At 45.9% G+C, this 23,890-nt stretch overlaps 1 long non-coding RNA gene across 1 annotated transcript in view; it reads left to right on the forward strand.

Moving 5' to 3' along the window:
• Positions 1-23,807, forward strand: part of LOC110358463 (uncharacterized) — a 31,604-nt gene extending 7,797 nt beyond the window's left edge. The window contains exons 2-4 of the long non-coding RNA XR_010471867.1: positions 10,188-10,308; positions 18,847-19,032; positions 19,719-23,807. This is a non-coding gene — a long non-coding RNA (uncharacterized LOC110358463). The remainder of the gene's footprint in view (positions 1-10,187; positions 10,309-18,846; positions 19,033-19,718) is intronic.
• The last annotated feature ends 83 nt before the right edge of the window (positions 23,808-23,890 follow it).

Below are 23,890 nucleotides of genomic sequence, written 5' to 3' on the forward strand. Positions count from 1 at the left end.
AATTGGCAGGGAACAGTATTTTCAACATGTTCATCTGGTTTTACAGTTTGCACACTAGTTGTGAGCTGACTGCAGTTTCCCCAGATGACTTCATTATTTAAGTTTATCAGCTGACATATTCGGGGGGAAGGTCCTAGGGATTCGTGTCAAAGCCTTTTAAATTTTAAACATTATGTAGTTTTACTTGGTTTGATAATCCCTTGGCATTTTTTTCCTGTTCACCCATCAAATGAGCGTTCGCAAAAATAAAATTTAACATACCCTCTGCTTTCCAGATTCCCCACTAGTAATAACATAAGTACTAATCTTGCACCCACGTGTGGCAACATTCACCAGATCTCAGAGCAAATTTTAAAATGTCAGTTGAAAGCTACAATAAACTTGACTTTCCTATGATAACTTTCCCTTGACTTTCCTAACTTAACACCGGTTCTGCAGATAGAAGGCAGCCATCCAAATGTGAAACGATTGCGCCAAATCCCTCCTAGACAGTCACTAGTTCCTGAGGGTTGGAACCTCATGATCTTTAAGGTCCCTTCCAACCCAAACCATTCTATGATTCAATGAATCTATGAATATCACATCAGAGCAGATTGACCCCCAGCTCCTGCTGAGCGCAGGGGCCCACTCAACACCCTCCATCTGGCACCGCTTTTCCAGCTCCGGGGCTTCAGCACTTGGGTCACTTTGTTCCTCAGAGTTCAGTGGGACCCTGGGCTTTTACTTACTTAGTGAGGTCACCTATGTACAGGTTTCCATGCTGCTTGGGACCCTAATCCTTTCTTTACTGTGTTTTTATTAACAAAAGATGATATGATTTGACCAAAACGTATTATTCTATTATTATCACTTGTTAAACAAATCAATTTGAGACAACTAAAGATACACTTTTTCCAACTGACCACAGAAAAGTCAGCTCTTTGCCCAATTCTATTTATAACCCACCTATCTCTAAAATGAGAGCATAGTCAGAAGGAAAAAAAAAGAACCAAAAATATCTCCCAAAAACCAAACCAAAACAAACCCCACAAACAAACAACACAACCACCATAGGAACCCAGGAGTACTTTCAGCGCCCAAGAGGGCCAGACACAGTGCTGTGTGCCGGCCACAACCATAACTCCAGCCAAATAATGAATTCAGCCTTTTCTTGTTACTTAATTACCCAAAGCTTCAACTAGTGCAGTAACACACAGTATACACCCTGTAAATACCCCTGGAGCTATAGTCAGACTGCAGCAGCCACACATAGAAGAGCCCATAGCATTTACATTTTCTAACCTCTTCCTTTGTCTAAAAGCCTTTATCTAACAGCTTTTAATGCAAATGTGGGTTAATGTGACACTGCATCTCCATTGTGGTTTACTGTTGTCAGTTGCTGGAGCAGCACAAGGGTACCTGCCTAACTGATAGGATGCTGTTTGACTTCTGGAAAGTTATTTCCCCTGTGCAGCTCTGTTTCTTTCAGAAACAGCACTCTGGTGTCTCCAGGGCACACTGTCAGAGTCTGGTTTTTTACCTCTTTAGGGCCTTCAGTCATGGCTATTGTCAGAGACTTTCAAAATCAGGTTTAATATGAAGTTAGTGGGGTTTCTGAATCTATTACTTGTGTTCCTTTTCAACAAGGGCACCTCCATCCTTCGGGATGTTGACAGGAGACTCATGCTCACTCTGTGTAAGGTGAGATATGTCAGCTGGATCCTTCATGTTTGTTGGATATGGGACCATCTCTGAGGATGGTTTTAGTACAGATGATTAATAGAACTTGAACAACCTGGGATAAGTGGCATATCCACTGAGTTTCACTATGCTGTTGTCAGCAGACATGGTGGCTATTCATAGCACTCATAGCTCTGCTCTTTGCATGACCCAGAATAAAACACTCCAGGAAATTCAGAGGATGTGAGAAATGTAAATACATGTGGTTACACTGAGGTGATTAAAACTAAAGAAGCCCCTGCAGGAAGAGAAATAAGATAATATTTTCTCTGCAGGCACAAGAGGCAAATACACCGAGTTTGTGGAGAGCAGAGACCAGGAGCTGCTGGCAAGACTGGGGCAGGCAGGAATGTTTGAACAGCAATATTTTACTTTTCAGTATTAAAGATGAATGTACTGCTTTATACTGGCCAAGGCAAATAGCTTTTGTGCTTTATTATCGTATTTGTCTTCATGCCTGTGCTCCTGCCTGATCTCTCCTGCACCTCTTGCTTATAATTGCACGTTTCCTGTGTACACAGGCTGAGACAGTTGGGATTGTTCAGCCTGGAGAGGAGAAGTCTCCAGTGAGATCTTACAGGGGCCTACAAGAAAGGTGGAGAGGAACTTTTTACAAGGGCATATAGTGATAGGACAACAGGTAACGGCTTTAAACTGAAAGGGGCTAGATTTAGATTAGATATAAGGGAGAAATTCTTCACAAGGGTGCTGAGGCACTGGAACAGGCTGCCCAGAGAAGCTGTGGATGCCTCATCCCTGGAAGCATTCAAGGCCAGGCTGGATGGGGCTTTCAGCAACCTGGTCTGGTGGAAGGTGTCCCTGCCTATAGCAGGGGGGCTGGAACCTCATGGTCTTTAAGGTACTTTCTGACCCAAACCATTCTATGATTCGATGATTCGACGAATATCACATCAGAGCAGATTCACATGCTATTAATGGAAAACCCTTGGACTTCTCCAGGTAGTGACAAGGTGTGCTGGTTTTGGCTGGAACAGAGTTAATTTTCTTCATAACAGCTGGTATGGGGCTATGTTTTGGATTTGTGCTGGAAACAGTGTTGATAACACCGTGATGTTTTAGTTACTGATGAGCAGTGCCTACACAGAGTTAAGGCCCTTTCTTCTTCTCACACCACCCTGCCAGCCAGTAGGCTGAGGGTGCACAAAAAATTGAGAGAGGACACAGCCAGGACAACTGATCCCAACTGACCAAATATGCCATATGACATCATGCTCAGCACATAAAGCCAGGGGAAGAAGGAAGTAGAGGGAAATGTCCAGAGTGATGGCTTTCATCTGCCCAAGTAACCATTACACGTGATGGACCCTGGCTTTCCTGAACACCTGCCTGCCCATAGGAAGTAGTGAACAAATTCCTTGTTTTGCTTTGTTTGCTTGTGCAGGTTTTGCCGTGCTTATTAAACTGTCTTTATCTCAACCCACAACTTTTCTTGCTTTTTCTCTTCTGATTCTCTCTCCCATCCCACAATGGGGGGAGTGAGCAAGCAGTTGTGTGGTGCTTAGTTGCCAGCCGGGGTTAAACTGTGACACAGGAACACTGGTGGACCTCAAGAAATCACAAACACTAATCAATAATTATATTTCTATGCAACCTATGCCAGGGAGGAGAGAAGAGCCAATGAACCCATGACCCCAAGCCTTCTTATCACAGAATAAAAATCAGATAGAGGCAAGGCACTGTACATGTGCCTCTAAGCCGCTATAAATCCCTAAATGGATTGTGCACTGTATGAAAGGCAAGGGAAATAGGCCAAGCCTGCACTGGGCAGAAACCTGAAAGGCTACAGCAAACAATGTGCCTGAGTGAATTGCAGTGCTTCAGGACTAATGCATTCGCTGCTGGTTTTCACCACTGAAATGAACAACAATGCTACAGCAACTCAACAAGGCACATCTTTGATTCTGCTCTCATTTTGTTAGAGCTCTTTCCTCAGGGATGTCTTTGTGCAGCGATCGCTTCTTTTCTCCCCACAGGATGCGTCGTTATACTCGTGGGGATGTATTTGAGTTTGCAAGTGTACACTCCATCTGAGAGATTATGTGCGTTGCATGCTGAGCTTCGTCTTTTTGTTTCAGACTGTCCTGTGATTTCCCTGAGCTGCGTTAGCTGGATTAGGTGGCTTTGTGTGTGCTCGGCCATGGGGCACCTGACCTTTTGCACACAGGTTCTGCTGTGAGAACTGGAAAAAGAGGCTTTAAAAAGTAGAAGATAAATAAAAGATGAGAAGACACTTTTAGAAGGATACTTCACTGTTAGCAGTTTAAGAGCGCTGAATTAAAATGTCAAAACATACACACTTGTGCCTAGTGCAGCCTGTTGCGAAGTATATTTGCTGCTAGCAGATATAGTAGAGGAGGCAGGCATGGGATGCTATGGGTGTTAAGGTTTACCCTGATGCTCCCCATCTATCCTAACCCCAGAGCACACAGGGCACTGTTTTACCAGGAGGGACTGCTCCATTAAAGGATGTGAGTTTAGCTCTGTTCAAAGATCCAGAACTAAAAGGTACGAAAGCATTCAGACTGGATTGAAATTACACTCTGCACATCCTGGATAGGAACTAATTTCACTCTGACTACTAGATTCTGATCCTCAGTCTCCCTATCCAGCCCACATCATTCCACTTTTTTGTAATAAGTACATCTCTTACACTTAGAACCCTAGCTAAAAAGGGTTTCCCAGTTTCCTCTCCCGTTCTCACAGCTCATCTGCAACACACCCGTGGGGAATTTCATCACTAATACACTAAGGGCCCCTGCCTGTTGACCAAGAAATAATTCAAAATTCTTTTCGACAGATGGCAATAAAATGGAAGAAAAAATAGGGGTAATAAGTCAGAAATTCTTAGGCAGATGCACCAAGACTCCAACAGGGCCATCTCGAGGCGAAAGCTAAAGCAGGTAGGAATAACCACCACAGAACTGTCAATAGAAATTCAGAGAAGGCAGAAGTGCTTAATAAGAGACTTGTTCTGCCAATATTCAGAGGGGATTAAAGGAACAACTGGAGTAATTACAGCCCTCAGCCTGACACTGATCCCAGGCAAAATATTGGAATGGCTGATATGACACTCAATATATAAAGAGTTAGAGAGTAATTTGATTAATGTCAATTAGCATGGTTTTAAAGAAAAATAGATCTTTCCAAGCTAATCCTTTTTTGATTAATTTAAAATGTGTTTGCTGGAGGAAATTAAGCTGTGCAATGTGCTTCTGTAAGGCATTTGATGTTGCACCACACAGGATTTTGATTAAGGAACTGCAACAATACTGTATCAAGATAAAATAATGGAAATATTTTGAAACTGTATAGAAGCACCATATTCAATATGACCGTAAATGGCAAATCTTCGTCAGGAAAAGTAAGTATCTCCCTCAAGAGACTGGTTCTTTATCCTGTTCTGTCCTTGTCAGTGAGCAAGAATAAAACACAAACTGCTTCCTGCTGAAGCCTGCAGTGGCGTGAAGTGGATCAGAAAAACTGAATGATCACTGAGAAGGAGAAAATGGAATAATATAGGGAAAGGTCTAGAAACTACTAGTGTCTTTTGACTACAGCCTGTTGCAAAATTATGCACCTAAAAGCCGAGAACATGGGTCATAATTTTAGTTTAAGGAGTAGAAATTCTGGAAATCACTGAAGAATGTTCTCAAAAAACTAGCTGAACAAGCACCTTCTCTCACGGAAAAAGTGGCCAAAATTTCCTAGCTTCTGTGTTTAAAAAAGGCAACCAGCCACAAATTATCTGTCTGGCCATTGTTCACAGGACTCATACATTTCAAATATGGCTTCAGCATCTCTTTTAACTTTTTCAGTCAAACACTAGGCATCTGTGTATTTCATCTTGGATTTATTCAGGGATGAACATATGAATGAAACAACTGAGTGAACCATTTCCAAGCTACATGGTCTACTGGCAGCCCCTGGACTGCACCTGAAGCACTCTGCACCTCCCAGCATGTCCAAATTCCGTATCTGCAGTACTGACAGCCACATCTGAGCCAGCCATCAGGGACTGCTAGGGATGAGTTTATATGGAACTGCGTTTTATCAGTAGGCAGCTGTCAGTCCGGTGCATCCAGCAGAGGCTGTGTGGCTGCTGAGGACAGGAGCCTGGTAAAGCTGGCTGGCGTACAGAGAGCTGCGCCGTGGGATCCTCCTCATGGGCTTGTGAGAGTATTTTTCTAAGTGTGCAGAGTCAATGGTGTGATTAACATCAGCAAGTCCCACCTTTGTACTCTCGTTTTGTTCTGGTATGTTGAATGCCGGTGGACAGCCTATCCCAACTGGCTCCTATATGTTTCCCCTCACTGGAGTCACCGCAACCTTTTACTTTTGACACAAAGAAATTCAGAAGCTTTTATTTTCCTCTGTGAATATGCTTCAACATCTCCAGGTCTGTCGATTCTGATATTTCATGGTTTTGCACTAACATTGGAACATGATTGCAGATTGGGGCAACTCTAACAATAATATTCCTTGAATTTCTGTGCTGAAATGATGTTAGTCTGACATTTGGATGTACTGAAGCTCTGTGAATCATACATGGTCATTTGGAAAATCATCAGTTGGCTGCTTTTCTTTTGCTACTGAACTATAACAATGATGCAATAAAAAAATAAACCAAAAAGATATTACACAGAAACACACCAGGAAGAGAACAGCAAACAAGAGCCACAAATCTCTAACATGCCATTCTGATTTCAGTGGTCAACTTCTAGAAGCTACTCAATGGGTTATCACAGATAAACTTGTCTGACACAGTTTCACCACCACAGCTGGCAGTGTTCACCTCCTCTGGATCTCAGACTGCCTGCAGTCCTTCCAGGTCTTCAGATCTGTGATGAAACAAATGCCACAGCAGACATTCCCCACTGTGTGTCCCTTCAGCCTGTTACCACTAAGTGTCACCCCACTGGTGTGCAATTGCTCTGTCCTCCAGATTTACATTGGTGAACTGGAGTTGTTTTAGACCACTTTATCAACCAATGAATTCCCTGTCAAAAATTCTTGTGCTGGATGCAGCTTGGATTTGCGATCTTTTAAAAAATTCTGTTCTAACTGAGACAATTGCCTCTTTTATTATCTTCCAGGATCTCAGTTTAGCAAAATATTAATTTGCTCAGTTTGTCTTACTGCTGTTGTTAATGTCTTTATACAAACAGTGGGCTGAATCCACAATGAAGCACATTGCCTATCTCCACCAGCTTAGCTTCTGCCCTTTGTCTACAGATACCATATGATGTAATATGAGAAAATACAAGACAGTAATTAGTAGAACATTAGTCTGATTGGAATATTGAACTGAAATAAAGTATTAATAAGAGGTCTTGTTTTGCAGAAAGAGACTGCAAGTGTACAGGAATCAACAGATGATTATGTAGCATAGAAATCACTGCCATTGGCAAATGAGTAAGCTTAGTATGGCTATAGAGCTTCTTGACAGGCATCCTGCTTGTCCCTCTTAAAAACCAGGGAGTTCCTCAGGTGTGGGCACAGACTGCTCTCAGAAGTGGCTCATGTCACAGAGGAAAACAAAACCAAACAACAAAAAAATACCCAAAGAAACCGACAAGTTATTCTGCCAGGCTGACCCCAGGGAAAACTTCCTTTCAGATTACAGAACTGGTGATCTGGCTAATCCTGGACACATATGAAAAATGCATCGAGCAGACACCTAAGAGCTTTTCCAGGACAAGTCTGGAGAGGATACATCAGTGTTCAGCATCCTGCCTCTATCTGTTGCCAATCTCTGCTGCACTAGAATGGTTGGAGTTGGAAGGGACCTCTGGAGATCATCTAGTCCAACCCACTCACTAAAGCAGGTTCACTTAGATCAGGTTACACATGAAGGCATCCAGGTGGGTCTTGAATGTCTCCAGAGAAGGAGACTCCACAACTTCTCTGGGCAGCCTGTTCCAGTGCTCTGGCACCCTCAAAGTAAAAAAGTTTCTCCTCATAGTCACAGTATCACAGTATCACAGTATTACAGTATCACAGTATCACAGTATGTTTGGGATTGGAAGGGACCTCAAAAGATCATCTAGTCCAATCCCCCTGCTGGAGCAGGAACGCCTAAGTGAGGTCGCACAGGAACATGTCCAGGTGGGTTTTGAATCTATCAGAAGACAAAACCAAAGCTTCCCTGCCCTTTCTGTCACCCAAGTAAAATATATGAAAACGAGCAAGTGTGGCAGTGTCCTAGACTTCGAAGGTAACTGGCTCAATACTGGAATACGTGTCTTAAAGCCATGTGATTCAAACAAATTACAACCATCTACTTCCCTTACCACCAGCTTTCCTTGCAGCACCCTTGTAAAGAAACCAAGCAAATGGATGCCCAAGGCCTACAAACTCGTCTCTGTAAACTCATCAAGCCCCATTTTGTAACACTTTAGCTTCTCTTACCTCAGTTCTTGGTGGGTAACTCAGATTCTCAACATTACTGATAGTTAGAAATCTTCTGGTTTCCAGTTTTGCATTATTCAGACCTATTAATTTGAACCTTTACCAGTTTACCCTTTGACATCAATAATTCTCCTTGTCTGGTATTTATCCTTCCTGAAGTGTTCACGGACTGCAATCATATGCCTTCACAGCCATGATTTTGCAAGGCTCAACAAGACAAGCTCTTTGATTCTCTCCTTGTAAGACAGCCTCTCTATTTCCTTAACTATTCTAGGATCCCTTCCCTGCACCTCTTCACATGCAAATTTCTTCAACATAGGTAACCAAAACTGTACAAAATATTAAAAATGAGGTTTTACCAAGTACTCTAAACCTGGTGATAGTATTTTCTGCCTTTACCGAAGAAGTCACCCGCTAGAGCATCATTAGCATTGTATTTAGTGTGTAAATTTTCCAATGCCCTGTTAGTAAGGGATAGAAATTCACATCCCTAATAAATGCAGAGATGCTCTGCTTGACCAACATGGTCAGACCTCTCTCCTCAGCCACTTACAACTGACAAGCCCATCAGCACTTAGGAGCAATGTCAGAACTTTATGCAGGTTTCCCAGATACAAAAGTTTCAACAGTAACAGCAGATCTTTACCTGATGTCACACACTGTCACCAGCAGAGGATGGCTGCATAATGAAACTCCCCTGGGCTTTCAGTTGACCTCAAAATGGTGCAAAAGGCAAGAGGGGTTTGATAGAGTGAGGCAAAGCCCTAGGGCTGTATGACAGGGTCTGTTTTCACTTACAGTGGGGTCTCTCTAGGTAAGGGTGATGTGCACGGTACTATCCATCCCTTACGGGTGCTCCATCAGGTTGGGCCTGCTGGTGTTTGGCGTCCTGCTCACAGCTTGGAGGTGACCATTTGCCTGTCTTTGGCTCTTCTGCTCCTGGTGTTGCCCCCATGGAGGCTGCTGAGATTTCTCAGGGACTCAGCAGAGCTTGGTAGCTGTCATGACTTGATAGAAGTCGTGACTTTTAATCCTGTCATTTCCCAGACTGCCTGGCCAGAAGCAGCTATGAACTGTCAAGTCTTCTTGGCATCACAGATTTGTGTTTGGAACAGAGCTTTTATTAATTTCAGTCTTCATATCATTTACAATATTTATTGGTGTCATTTTGATGTTTCTTTTGCAGCACAAACTATCATTGATCTCTTGAGATTTTATTTAAGTATTCGATAGGCTCATTTCACATCAAAGTCATAAAGCAATGGGGCTTGGATGTGAGACCATCAGCCTTGTTATCTGATTTCTTGCTGTTCGAAGAAATTGTTTGGAAGCCAGACTTTTTATTAACACAACCACTGTCTAGAGCTGATGTATTTATCCCATGCCGTGGTTTTAATTTCTCCCATTGGTTTGTGAGAATATTTGAATTGTTATACAAGTATGAACTAAACCTTAAGAGGAAGTTTTGATGTTTGCATTTCTTTTCCGATGAGCAAACAATGAGGAACAGGCTGGTTTTCTTGTACAATCTACTAAAAAAGTCTTAATGGCACTTTTGGCTCTTAAACCTGGGAGATCCAACTTAGACAAGGCTTCTTATGGCTTTGGATACCTCTATAGGTAAAAGTTCCACAGCCTATCTGAGCATCTTTCTCCTAGTACTTTGCTGCAGCTTGTGAATATTGCCACTTGCTTTTTGCTGAGCATCACTGATAACAGGCTTATGCCTCCCAGAAAACATAAAAGCCCCCTGAACATGCTGTCACCTTTACTGAGCGAAGCATTGCTTCCTGGGGGCAGTGATTAAGCAGGGCACATCCAGCTCAGCAAGGTCAGAGAGGACTTGACCTGCCATGAGCAGAAGCTGTATACGAAAAACAGAGTCTCAGATGTTGAAAAGGATGGGGAACAGCGTTGGGGTTGTAATGTGGTAGGTGAACTGCTCTACAGAAAAAGCCTGCCCTCTTTTTTTTTTTTTTTTTAATTTTAACTTCTCCATCTGGTTTCACCATTGTTTCTACTTTTTCTTTCCAAATCAGGTCAATGCCAGCTATATGAAGCCGTGCACTAAAGAGGTCACATGTGGAGGCCCTTGAAAAGACCCACTGAAGTGTATGAGTGAGCATGAGAGGCAGCACTGGAGGAACCAGGGCACAAAAGGTCCGTCAGAAATGTCTCAGCAGCTCACTGAGGGGGAACAGATAGAAAATGCAACATTTGTCTTACATGGCTCTATTTCCAGATAAAATAGAGAAAACTGGATGTACACCTCCTCACAAGCACACTAGCAGAGTGGTAGAATTTGAAATATATTAGATACACCCATAAAAGAGGAAAGCCTCGACAAAAGCACAAGTATATTTAATACAATTTTTGCTCTGACCATTTTGGGTTTTCACATAATTGCTTCCTGTACATTTGCGCTCTTCCTGCACTTCTGTCCTCTATATCCTCTCACAGCCAGCACCATACCTTCCTAATTCAACCTCTTGCTCTCATTTCATTGCACATTCAAACCAAAAAGTATGCAGAAGTTAGCCACAGCAGCAGCAGCAGCAGGACAACGCAGACTTGAACCTGTCTCCCAGGACATGTGTCTGTGTCATGGCTGCCCCACTTCTGGAGCAGAATGTGGGCAGTGGTGCACGCAGTGAGGTAGGAAGCAGTGGGTGCAGTGGGGCAGGCAGGTGGGCAGTGGCTGGGGCTATGCTGCTGAGAGTGGTGCAGGCAGGTAGCAGAACAGGCAGCAGCAGTGTGGGCAGCAGCTGTGCAAGCAGCAGCAATGCAGGCAGCAGCAGTGCAGGCAGCAGCAGCGCAAGCAGCAGCAATGCAGGCAGGCAGGTAGGCAGCAGTGCAGGTAGACAGCAGTGCAGGCAGCAGTGCAGGCAGCAGCAATGCAGGCAGGCAGGCATGCTGCAGTGCAGGCAGGTAGCAGTGCAGGCTGCAGCAATGCATGCATGCAGACAAGCAGGGGTGCAGGCAGCAGCAGCACAGGCAGCAGCAGTGCAGGCAGGCAGGCAGCAGTGCAGGTAGGCAGCAGTGCAGGCAGCAGCAATGCAGGCAGGCAGGTAGCAGTGCAGGCAGCAGCAGCACAGGCAGCAGCAATGCAGGCAGGCAGGTAGGCAGCAATGCAGGCAGGCAGGCAGCAGTGCAGGCAGCAGCAGCACAGGCAGCAGCAATGCAGGCAGCAGTGCAGGCAGCAGCAGCACAGGCAGCAGCAATGCAGGCAGGCAGACAGCAGTGCAGGCAGCAGCAGCACAGGCAGCAGCAATGCAGGCAGGCAGGTAGGCAGCAATGCAGGCAGGCAGGTAGCAGTGCAGGCAGCAGCGGCACAGGCAGCAGCAATGCAGGCAGGCAGGCAGCAGTGCAGGCAGCAGCAGCACAGGCAGCAGCAATGCAGGCAGGCAGGTAGGCAGCAATGCAGGCAGGCAGGTAGCAGTGCAGGCAGCAGCGGCACAGGCAGCAGCAATGCAGGCAGGCAGGCAGCAGTGCAGGCAGCAGCAGCGCAGGCAGCAGCAATGCAGGCAGGCAGGCAGCAGTGCAGGCAGCAGCAGCACAGGCAGCAGCAATGCAGGCAGCAGTGCAGGCAGCAGCAGCACAGGCAGCAGCAATGCAGGCAGCAGTGCAGGCAGCAGCAGCACAGGCAGCAGCAATGCAGGCAGGCAGACAGCAGTGCAGGCAGCAGCAGCACAGGCAGCAGCAATGCAGGCAGGCAGGTAGGCAGCAATGCAGGCAGGCAGGTAGCAGTGCAGGCAGCAGCGGCACAGGCAGCAGCAATGCAGGCAGGCAGGCAGCAGTGCAGGCAGCAGCAGCACAGGCAGCAGCAATGCAGGCAGGCAGGTAGGCAGCAATGCAGGCAGGCAGGTAGCAGTGCAGGCAGCAGCGGCACAGGCAGCAGCAATGCAGGCAGGCAGGCAGCAGTGCAGGCAGCAGCAGCGCAGGCAGCAGCAATGCAGGCAGGCAGGCAGCAGTGCAGGCAGCAGCAGCACAGGCAGCAGCAATGCAGGCAGCAGTGCAGGCAGCAGCAGCACAGGCAGCAGCAATGCAGGCAGGCAGGCAGCAGTGCAGGCAGCAGCAGCACAGGCAACAGCAATGCAGGCAGGCAGGTAGGCAGCAATGCAGGCAGGCAGGTAGGCAGCAGCACAGGCAGCAGCAATGCAGGCAGGCAGGCAGGCAGCAGTGCAGGCAGGCAGCAGTGCAGGCAGCAGCAGCATAGGCAGCAGCAATGCAGGCAGGCAGCAGTGCAGGCAGCAGCAGCACAGGCAGCAGCAATGCAGGCAGGCAGCAGTGCAGGCAGGCAGCAGTGCAGGCAGCAGCAGCATAGGCAGCAGCAATGCAGGCAGGCAGCAGTGCAGGCAGGCTCCCACCTGCTGGAGACAAGCAGTTCCACAGCCACTTTTCCAGTTTTCAACTAGGCAAGACGGTTCCCAGCAGATGGGGCCTGGCAGGGATGTTCACACCACTGAGCCCCGGCATCATCGCCCAGGGACCAGGGTGGGTGGCGGAGGAGGTGCAAGGGGTTTGGGGAGCCGCTGGAGTGGAGCAGGTCTGGGGCTGGTCACACATTCATTACCCTGAGCAAGTCACGGCAGGAGTGGAAAAGGGAAGGGGACATAAAAGCAATACAAAAAACTCTTCCTAAGGGGAGAAATCTTTTTTTTCTGTGAAAAAAAAGCTTGACCGGGAGACCCTTCTTTAGGATAAGTGTGGCTTTTGAGGATCTGGCTCATGCAATTTGGTGTATCAGGGGAGTTTAGCTCAGCATGAAAAAGAGACTGTCAGCAGATGTGTGTTTGTATCTAGAAGGAAAGACACCTTCCTGTATCCTCTGGGGAAGGGAAGGTCCCTCACAACCCATAAAACTGCCCAGGGTGGGGGAAGTGTGAAAAAAATCAGGTTGCTACAGTCCATAGCTGCCCTAAAGTGTGGATAACTGGAGGTTTCAGGGGAGCCAGCCAAGCAGCTCCCATGGGTAGTAAAACTCACCCAAAGGTGTGAAAAACAAAATAAAAAATTTTCTATCCTTTCTTTCCCCTCCCTCATCAAAAGACATCACTCTCTAATTATGGAAAGCTACCTGGCATTAGTGGGTTTGTTCATGGCTTTGGTTTGAAAGGCAGTCTCACTGAACTCTCAAGCACTTGAAAACAGGCTCCGATTTCTTAGGCCAAATACTTTCCCTCCCTCCCTGGCAAGAATGAATTTGTTACCACAGGCTTGATGCTAATAGCATTTGGATGGTTTATCTTTAAGGGAAAATAATGTAATTATTTCAGAGAGAAACACAGAGTAGAGCTTATGGAAGGGGAGACAGTGGTTTGAGATGTTCTGGGCAAGGACCCAAAACACAGACTGTGGGCATGCATAGCTGCGGGTTTATGGCTTTGCAGCACAGCATGATAATGTCAGCCCGGAAACAGTCCAGCAACAGCAGAAATCTCAGAAAAATCAGCCTGTGATACGTAGGAATGCAATGGCCGAGTTTTTGCTGAATATCTTACGTATAGTACGTCTGGGAAAACAGCATGCCCTTGACAAAAGAAAGAATATTCTAAGATCAGACTTAACTTTTGATTTTAACACGAAAAGTAGGCTTTCCATGATCAAAGTTGGAAGTATGATGCCATTACTCTTGTCCATGGATTAGAAACCTGCAATCACTGTAGAAAATGGAACTGCACATTTTTTCCAAACATGAGCACTTTCAAAGTGTGGCCCAGAGACCTGGGGTGTCTCACAGGGTTACTGGGAGCACTTGCCACTGTGGGTGAGTGCTCATGTACTGCAATGCTCCTCTCCTCTGTGTTTATGGTGTCAGAGGAAGAACATGTGTTTCTTTTTGGCCACTGCGCTGAAGACTTTCCTGTGTAAGTAGAGATCCCCTATGGGACAAACCTGCTTTCCTCTCTGCACAGTGGACCCCAGGAGGGATCACTGTATCTCTGGCAGAGAAAAATATAGAAGGGTGGAGAAGTATCAGGGATCCCTGTGCAGAGGAGGGAGATGTGGAAGAGCTGCCCCATGCACTCACGAAGCCTCAGCCCCATTGTCATCAGGCATCAGTGCGCGGTGTCCACCACCACCCAGAGCTGAGCCCTCTGAATGCTGCTTCTCCACTGTTTAAATAAAAAAAACCAAAACAAAACAAAAATTACACCAGAGCAAAATACCCCAGAATTATCTTCCTCTCTCCATTAACACATTTCTGTAAGTGTTTCAGACTTTCACCCTTTGTTCACTTCCTTAATTTCCTTTGCTTCTGAAATGAATTGAAATAAAGCCAGAAAACCTACAAAGCAAACATTTCTAAAGCAGCATGTTCTGGGAGAGAAAGTTGGTGAACTTTTTCATAAGACTTGATTTTTTTTAAACCCCAAGCCCCAAGAACATATTGGTATTTCTTTGAAATGTCTGTTCTTTTTTGGTGTTAATGTGTACAGACTTTTTGCACACAGCTTCTGCTGGTCCTTAGCAGAGCTCGTCTCTCCATTGGGCATTACAGACATTGTCCAGTGTGCCAGAGCCAAGAAAGCCATTAACAATCTCAAGGCTGGCATCTCTAACAGTAACTTCTTTCATAGCCCAGACAAAGTACTAGAAAATATTCAGCATTTCTGAGATTAAGATGATCTAACGGGGCTGTTCTCTCTCTGATGTCAATCATCAAATGTTTTTATCTCATTACTCACTTGGTATTGGTCTCAAAATTTCCTGATGGTTACAATTGTGGCCTGTAATTTCCATTACAGCACATGCAGAGTTACCCACAAGTAACAAGAAGTTGGATCTTGCTTTGTGCTGAGAAACATAAAGCTCCTCATGGTCTTTACTGGTGAAAAAACAGTGTGTGAAAAAGGCTCAGAGAGGAATTGATGATCATTTTCTCCTGTCGCATCAGTACTGAACCCCCATTGCTTGCATGGCAGGCTGCTGGGAAACCTCATTTGTGCACCTGGGTAGCATCAGCTGATGGCTCTTCGCTGGATGGGCACATCTAGACATGTCTTCCCTGGGCAGTGTTAGCTTGGGCAGCAGACCCAAGGTGTTTCTTTTCACCTCTCTCACCTGCCACAGAGGTTATTTCAGAGCGGTTTGGGTGCTGCTGGCCAGGCTGTTGCGTTGCCAGCAGGATCCCTCAGTGGCCGTGCCCCTGCCCTCCCATGCCCAGGACACGGGGGAGATGGAGAGCCTTTAGGGGCAAAATAATGCTCCCAAGCATGGGGCTAGTCCAGGTCCCCTTAACATGCGCATATGTAAATGGCAAAAAGTCTAAGGAATCACTTAAGTAGTGATTTGCAGAGCTCAGTCTCACTCATGCAGCCTGCGAACCTCCATCAGGCTTCGCCTATTAGTTGCAGCGTTAATCACCTGCCCAGTCTCTTTTGAAGTCTCTGCCTTTGACAGTATCTCCGCCGCCAGCCTTTCTCCCTGTTTGAAGTCCTTCGCCTGCACAGAACTTACTTTGTTCTCACAGTGCTTACAGATATAATCTCCTTTCTGCAGCTTGGCATCTCTGTGGAAGAGCTAGGCAAAACAGAAAGGAGACGAAAGAAAATCCCCAACATCTGAGAGATGCCATTTTACCTGCTGAGGACCCACGCTGCTCAGAAGATGCGTCTCTCATTTGCCTTCTCCTGTTCACACGTCACAGCTTGTGGGGCTTCTCCTACTTCAGGCACATATATTTTATGTAGGTCAAGATACAGTAAAATATAAAATGCTCAAGTAAAATTGAATAATTCTTGCCTTAAACTGTAATTGTAAAATTCCTCCCAAATTTTCCAGGGAAAAGTAAACCAGTAGGAAGATTCCTACCAGCTCATGAGTAAAATTAAATACTGTAAAATAAAACAAAAAAACAAACAACAATCCTCACAAGTACAAATCAGTTTTCTGTATGTGAATCAGTTTTATTATATCGGTATCCTTAGGTCCCACAATAATCATAGAGATTTTTCTTCTTCACTGGTAGAGTAATTATTTACAACATTTACTGATTTTCATTGGGTTTGGCTTTCTGGTGAGTTTTGCTTTTGATCTCACAGTTTTGGGAGAATGTCTCAGGCCCTCTGCTGGGGTCGGTGCCACTGTAAGTCCCTCCCGCAAGTGTGACACTGACACAGCCTGGAGAGATAGTGTCACCTACAGAGGATCCCATAAACAAGCTCCTAAAGCCTCATCTCAAGGAATTAATGTCTTGGGGAAGAAGAAAGTCGTTGAGTGTGTGTGTGAACTGCCTTGCTCACTTGCAAGTGGAAATAAATGTCCCAAGAGCCTCCTGACAGCTGCCAGGGTGAAAACCTGTGTGTGGGCATCCACCACGACACTGGCCAACAGATTCCAGGTGGCCGCGCAGTCACCTGCCAAAACCTGTGCTGCCTAAGCTGGGTTTGACCTCCTACTTTTCACAGCCACTTTCCTTACCACTGCAGGAAGGTGAGGGCTGGCTACCCTGGCCCCACATGCAAGCACAGCCCCGTAGAGCTGCACCCCTACTCCCCACACCTTCCCAGGGTGACTCTGTGCAACCCAATGCACCCCAACACCCACCCACCAGCCCCAAGCACCCATGGCCATGGCCAGGGAGCCAGCATCATCCCGCCAGATGTAAGAGCCCTAACATGCCCAAGGCTGAACAAGGCCATCTCCTGCATCCCTGGGGTGTGGGGTAGGTGCGGTGTGCCCCTCCTGCCTCACACCACCTCCTCCACCACATCTGCATCACCAGGCTATGGCGCAACATATTGTACGCTTTAGAAAAAAAGCTCAGAGCTACTGGAATTAGGATCCGAGTGACGCTGGCTGAATCATAACCTTTAAAAAATAGCAGATTTTTTTTGGTCTATTTTTCCAGCAGTGGAACAAAGCCGGATTTAAAGGTCTACCGTGGGTGGATGATTGCAACCCTTGATCCCAGCCAGAAGCATTACATTACATAAAGAGTTTTTTTTTCTTCATTAGGAATTAATCTGTGCTAACCAACTGTCAACTGCTGGTAACGACCGTTTATTAACATGCTGCCCTCCCCAGACTAGGGGCATTTAACTGACTTATTACATTAGATGTAATATGAAAATGCACTTATCCATATCCCAGGCGCACACGGGCCCAGCTTTCCGCCTGCCCACGGTTGTGCTGGTGCAGGGAGCGAGGGCAGCCGGGCAGGGCAGGGGCTCAGCCTCCTCCTGTCTCCCCGCTGCCCAGCTGCAGGATGTGGCCTCAGCTCATCAGAGCCTCGCTGCTGGAGAGCAGAGCTGATAAAAGAGACATCCTGTGAATGTTCTCTTTTGGATTATACTGGGGCGGGCATTATTTGCACCCATGGCAGGCTTGCAGTGGTGCAAAAGGCATGGACAAACTTCTATGCATTTATGGGATGCATTAGTTTACTGATAAGTAAGTCAGGTGAGGGGTTTATTCTGCCCTGGAGAGCTTTTGTAAACATTCAAAACTAGCTGTTTCTGGGCTGCCAAGTAATCTTAGCAGGTGTTATGAAACAGATGGGGATGTTGTTCATGCATGTGTTATCACCTCTATGCATTGAGACATTTAATGAAAAAGCTGAAAAACATATGACAAAAAAAAACCCAAACCAAACCAAACTCCAAACTATGACTTGCAGCTTTGTGTAGAGAGACAACTGTTAGTTTGAAGATGTTTTCAGCTCTGTGCAGGGAAGCTGGTGAAGCAAGGAAGTTTTTCCCTCCATGGCAGCAGGAGCTGCGTCCTCTGGAGAGCCTCTGTAGTATCAGAAACTGACCTGTTTGCATGGGAAGGGATTGGGCTATGGCATCGTTCTCTTCTGCCACAGGAAGTTAGCATCAGAAAAAGACAGACGGCTCTCTTTTACTGGTTATGGTCCCTGGACAACATCCATGTCTGTGCTGGGAAATGCTGTCCGTGGGCTGAGAGAAGAATAAAAGCATAGGCGCCCGTGCCAGCTGCCAGCTTTGGTCAACCAATTTAAGAAGTTTCTGCAGTTGGGTGTGCATCCCCATAGACCCTGTTCTGCTGCTTCTTCCACAGAAGGAAGTGGTGGGGGTGAACAGGCCTCATACAGCTTGATGGCAGCAGGGCTGCTGTGAGGATTTTCTGCAAACAAGCTGTAGGGACTTCAAGGTGGGTCACAGAAGTTGCCTAGTCCAAAGAAGTGAACATCAGAGGAAACCTGTTGGTATCTGCACAAACTGAAGTACATAAACGTTCCTTCATATCCACTAACAGGCCCAAGTTACAGCAAGAGACATTCAGCCTAGCTACCAGTAAACACTTTCTAATTTTAAACCTGGTTAACCACTGGTCTCAACTGCCCGCGGAGGCTGTAGGATTGCAGGTTTTTAGGAGCAGGCTGCATGCACTCCTATCAGAAATTACAAAAGTGTAGTCGATGCTGCCTTTGGGTGCGGAAGCTGGCTGGCTGGCCTCCCCATAGACCCGCCGAGCCTGTGCTCAGCATGGTGCCCTCATTCTGGTGACGGGGACATGCCCCCAGTCTGCCATTCCTTGGCCAGCAAGGTGTTGGTGTAGGAGCTGGGCTGAGCCTCGTTGTGCCATACCTGAGCCTCAGCACCCACCAAACCTTTGTGCCATGCATGTGGGCTCTGCCCAAGCACCCAGGGACTGAGCTCAGCATCTTTACCCACTCCAGCCTTCCCATCCCTCAAGAAACATTTTTCAACCTCTTTCCCTCTCTTGCAGCTGTTGTTGCCCTGTTTCTGGGTGATTCCTGCTCTCCTCTTGCGGCCTCATGGGGAGGAGAAACAAGGATCAGAATAGACACCAGAAGATGGCTGGAGGTGTGTCTGCTTGGCAGCAAGCATGTGTGAAGTCTTTGGATCTGCTACCTGCTTTAATGACAGTGGAAAGCGGAGAGGCTGGGCTGAGGTATGGGCAAGGTGCTGAAGGTGTTGAGGCACGTCCAGGTTCAAGGAGACAGCTGTGAAACAGCACCAGAGGTGGTTTAACACCGCAGTGCTGAGCAGAACTTGACAGCCTGCTGGGTGGGTCATGATAAATTAACATCAAGGCATTCAGCTCCATATAGGCTGGGCTAAGGACCAGGGGCATGCCTTGGAGAGGCCATGAGGCTTCAGGGCAGCGTCTGTCCTAGGAACTGATGTGCCTGGAAGCAGCTGTGGGTATTTTAGGGCTTAGGTGGCAGCCCAGCAGCAAGGGATGGGGAGACCGAGGAATGAAACTCTGGATCTAAAGTGCTTCCTGGGTGGGTTGCTCCAGTCCTGGGTACACTGGTGGGTCAACCTGTGGGCTGCCTCCTGGACCTGAACCCACCAGCCAGCCAGGGCAGGCCTCTCATGGGTGCCTGTCATGCCTCTGCTCTCTGTTGCTTGATACCTGAAAGGAAGCAAGTCTCACACTTATTTCTGAGAGTGCTTCCTCCTCAGTGAAATCAAACAGAATATTTGTTTGTTTGTTTTTATTTGTACCAGGCTGTTTTACCTCCTCCTAATTAAATTGCTTCAACTAATTGGTTCATTGGATTCATGTGACAAGGAAGCACCCTTATGAGTTTGTACTCACAAAACAACCTCAGTGATTTCTTCCCTTGACAGAGCACCAGCACGAAGGTGGTTTGCACTGGAGCTGTTAGTCACGTATTTTCACGGCTTTTGTCACCAGCTGAGAAGTGGGAAGAATATTGGATTGCTGCAATGTTTACGTCAGCTGCCAGAGGACTGAGGAAGAGGAAGCACAAACATTACAGCCACAATTAAAGAAAAACTGGAACAGTGAGGAGCAGCTAATGGCTTGGCAAAATACTGCCTTTGATGCAGTCACACATACTTCCATATGTGGGTGGACTTTTTTCCTCTTCTTCCCTCTTTCCCTACTTTTTTTCTCTTTTTTAAGGAAGCCATGTCCTGCTAAGCTGTGGCTGGGCTGGCACAAGGCTCGGCAGGAGATGAGGAGAGCCCTTCTGTGGGAGGCTGAGCTTAGGGAAGTGCAAGCTGATGGGCAGTGTTGCTCCTGGGTGGCATCACTGCTGGGTACCATCACCAACAGGCAGCAACACTGCTGGGCATCAGGCATTCCTGTGCATGCTAGTGAGGTAAAGAAGGACACATACAGAGCTTCTACCCCAGCCTTACTCTGTGCAAGTGGCAGTGAGGGCTCTGGACAGCTCAGCAAGTGCAATTTCCATTTAGCAGCTCGGTTCAGAATTGAGTTGCAGTTTGCATGTCCTCTGCCATTTAGGGCACAAAGTCCGCAAGAGCCTGGGACTGACTGTTTAACCCCAAGTAATCATCAGGGCCTCCCATTTCGATCATTTCTTCTGCTTTCTGTGCTGTTCACCAGCCCTCCTCCAAATGAACCAGCCCTTTGAAGCAAGGGCTCCTCCTCTTCTTCCTCCTCCTCCACTTGTGGGCCACCGCTGGGATGAAAGGGACGTCTGATGTGGCAGGAATCTGACAGGAAAATCCTGCAAACAGCCACCACATCTGCAAACCAGGTCACCAGCTTCCCTCGTGGGCAAAACACACAGGGAGGGGCTCCCACCCCAGCCCCAGAGGAAGAGAAACGTTTCTGTCAGTTCACTGTCCCATGGCCAGATCAGAGCTGTCTGAGGCAGGTGGACACTGACCCCACAAAGAAAGGGTCTCACAGGGGCACAGCACATGGGATCAAGCCCTGAGGAAACATTCTTTGTCACCTTCCCCAGGATGGCAGTTTATATCCGTGTCACCATCATGGCTGGGGGTGATGGTTAGTGTGACCATCTGAGATAGTTAGTGTCTCCAGTTGTGGCCTAAGCAGGAGGTTCCTGTCCTCCCTACATGGTCTTACAAAGTCATCCTCAGCACCGCACCTGAACACCTAGCAATATGCGTCAGATGCCGAGGCTACTCTCTGGTGGTACAAATGAAATGGTCTTTCTTTTGTGGAATGGCAGATCTCCTGAAACTCTAGATAAAAGAACAAACCAAACCAAAACAAGCGCAAAAGCAGTATTGGCTGCCGCAATTACAATCTGTGCGTGGCACTGAAAGTCTCCTCCCAGCCATACCTATAAAAATGTGGTCATTATGCACCTTAATAAGAAAAGTTTAAAATTTCGTGGTTCAAATTAATTTGGACCCTAATAAAAATCCAGATAAAATGAGAAGAGCCAGGAGGCTAGAGAATTTTACAGCTCTAATGTTCTGTCCCATTTCCCAAAATATATTTGTTCAAGTAATTCAAACTGTCGTTACAATTAACTTGTCCTTTCATTTCCCTTTCTGAATTCCCTCTAAGCTAAACACACAATTTTCTTCTATAAATCTGTGTGACAAGTGGAGCAGTAAAATCTTTTTTTATTTTTTTTCTTCACATCATTTATATGCATTTTGCATGGATTGAGTTGTCAAGCACTTTTCTTAAGCTAATTTCTATGGTTGCAAGTGCTCGTATCCACACTCAGAGCCACCTAAAAGACTTGTGGGAGAAGTCCAGTTTAGATGACAGGCCAAGATGAGTCTTGTGTGTTTTCTCAATGGTAGGAAATCTCAAAAATCAGTCTTCATGTTATCTGCTGAGGGCTTTGCTGCTTGCTCTGAGGAGCAGGAAATGTAGGGCTGTTCTGGTTTGTGGGTCTTCTTTTATGGGTGCAATGCAGGCTAGCATCAAAAGTCGGTGGCATGAGGCACAATCCATTCAGAGAAAATTTTGTGGACAGTTGTGGGTGCAAATATTGCTTGTCTTTCAAGTTCCCCCAGCCCACAGGCAGCCTAATCTGAGTTCGCAGCAGAAGACAGTTTTTTCTTGCCCAAATCAAGGAGTTGTGTGATAGTGATGTGTGATGCCCAGGTACCAAGTGCCTTGGGGAAGATGGACCCTCCAGCCCTCTCCTCCGCAGTGGGCTCTGCTCAGGCTGGGGTCACCCCGGCACCACCACAAGAGCCGGACACCTTTGCCCGCTGCTCGTGCTTGACTTCCCTCCCCTCCCCACCCTTCTCACTTCATCTGAAATGGTAATTCCTCTGACCAGGAAAGTAATGACCCCGATACATTATTTCAAATGTCATTTTTGCAAAGGAATTATCGGCTTAGTGTGAGACTGGATTACATTTTAATTTTAATAGTGCTAAAGTCTTACCGGTTTTTAAATACATTTTTCTGTTCTTTAAATTTCAGCAGGGCAGTATCTCACTTAGTTAGTCTGTACCTTGCTGTAATCTCTCCATTGTGGAAATCTGACAGACGAGAGCCATTATTCAGTGGTCCGGGTATCAGCCTTGCCTGTGCACATTTCCTTTAGTCCCATTGTCTGCATTAGGGATAATGGCTGAGATTGGGCAGTGGGACCTCAGAGTGGTTTTATCTTTCTTTGGTAAGTGTGGAGACAATCTTCTCAAAGGCACAAAGGAGGAATTAAATTACAAGTTCTCATTTATAGTCAAATAGAGATTGAGAAATATACCTTCTATTTGGGCTTTTCAAAATGTGCTCTTAAATGTAAATTAATTGTTAAAATTTCTTCAGTTGTGGGCTGCAGTTTTCACAAAAGGTCTCAGTAGCTAATATCTGTAATTAACAGCTCAGTTTTCCCAAGGAGCTTTGCATACTTCAAAGTACTTGCATGCTTCCACTACCTTTCTTCCATCTTTTGAGATGTGTTTTATTTAAAATCAATTACAAATGAGGTGTTTATTCAAATCCTTTACCACTGGGCATTAACTCATAGGTAACGGAGCTCCAAACAGAACTTAAATCACATTTTAAGGTTCACACCATGAAATGAATTTTTTCCACCCTTTCCATCTCTTAGTTTATTATCAAGTTTGATTACAGTGAGCAGCACAGTGGATTGTACCCATTGTACAAGGAGTTTAGCATCAGCCTTTCTTGCAAAATTCTCAACACTTGCTTTTTCAGAAGGAAAATGTGAGAGAATCCATAATTTTGATTTATGGAATAACTCGTCAGTACCTCATTTCTTGGCCTTTGACTGTCAATAAGAGACTTTTTTTCAATTCAACATAGCAAGTTTTCTGGGCATAATAAAAAGTAATTTACATACAATCTATTACAATTTCACAAATGTGCAGTATTTAACATAGGTGTGTGTCCCATTGTCTTCCTTTCTTGTATACTACCCTCACATGTGTTATACATGTGTGTACATATATAGAGAGAGTTACTTTCTTTTAAAGACATTATTTGATTAGAAGTGAGTAAAAGTACAATGGAGCCAGAGGCAGATCGAGCAGGGCCAACATCTTGTCTCTTTGCAATTGGACCAGGTTATTCAGAGAAGGCGTATTCATCAATGGTCTTCATTTGCCCAAATCCCTCGTGCACTTCTGGAAATCCTGTCCTTCCATAGCTTAACGGTCCTGATGTTCAGTGCTTCACAGAATCAGGCTGTATCCATCAAACAATATTGAGAGCCCAGCTCCAGGCACTATTCCTCAAAACATTGGTTGGATCTTGTGACTAGAAGTTAGTGCTCATGAAATCTGTTGTAAACCAGAGGAGATGAAAGGTGAAACACATGCTTGTGACCACACTTCAAATATCTTCTCTAGCTTCATGCCTATTCATTCTCCTCTTAACAAGCAGAAAACTACAATTCATATGCTGCCTGAAGGAGATGTCTTAGTTTTATTTGCATCTACACTTTTCATCTATTGTTTTAATGAATAATAAAATTAAGTGGTGCCCAAGATAGATTTGTTTTGCCCTTTAGTGGAGAAATACCCTTGTAGATGGTTTTATAGGTTGTATCATTGTGTCTGGTAGA

Source organism: Columba livia, chromosome 3, assembly GCF_036013475.1.
Source record: "Columba livia isolate bColLiv1 breed racing homer chromosome 3, bColLiv1.pat.W.v2, whole genome shotgun sequence".
In the NCBI taxonomy this organism is placed as follows: Eukaryota; Metazoa; Chordata; class Aves; order Columbiformes; family Columbidae; genus Columba; species Columba livia.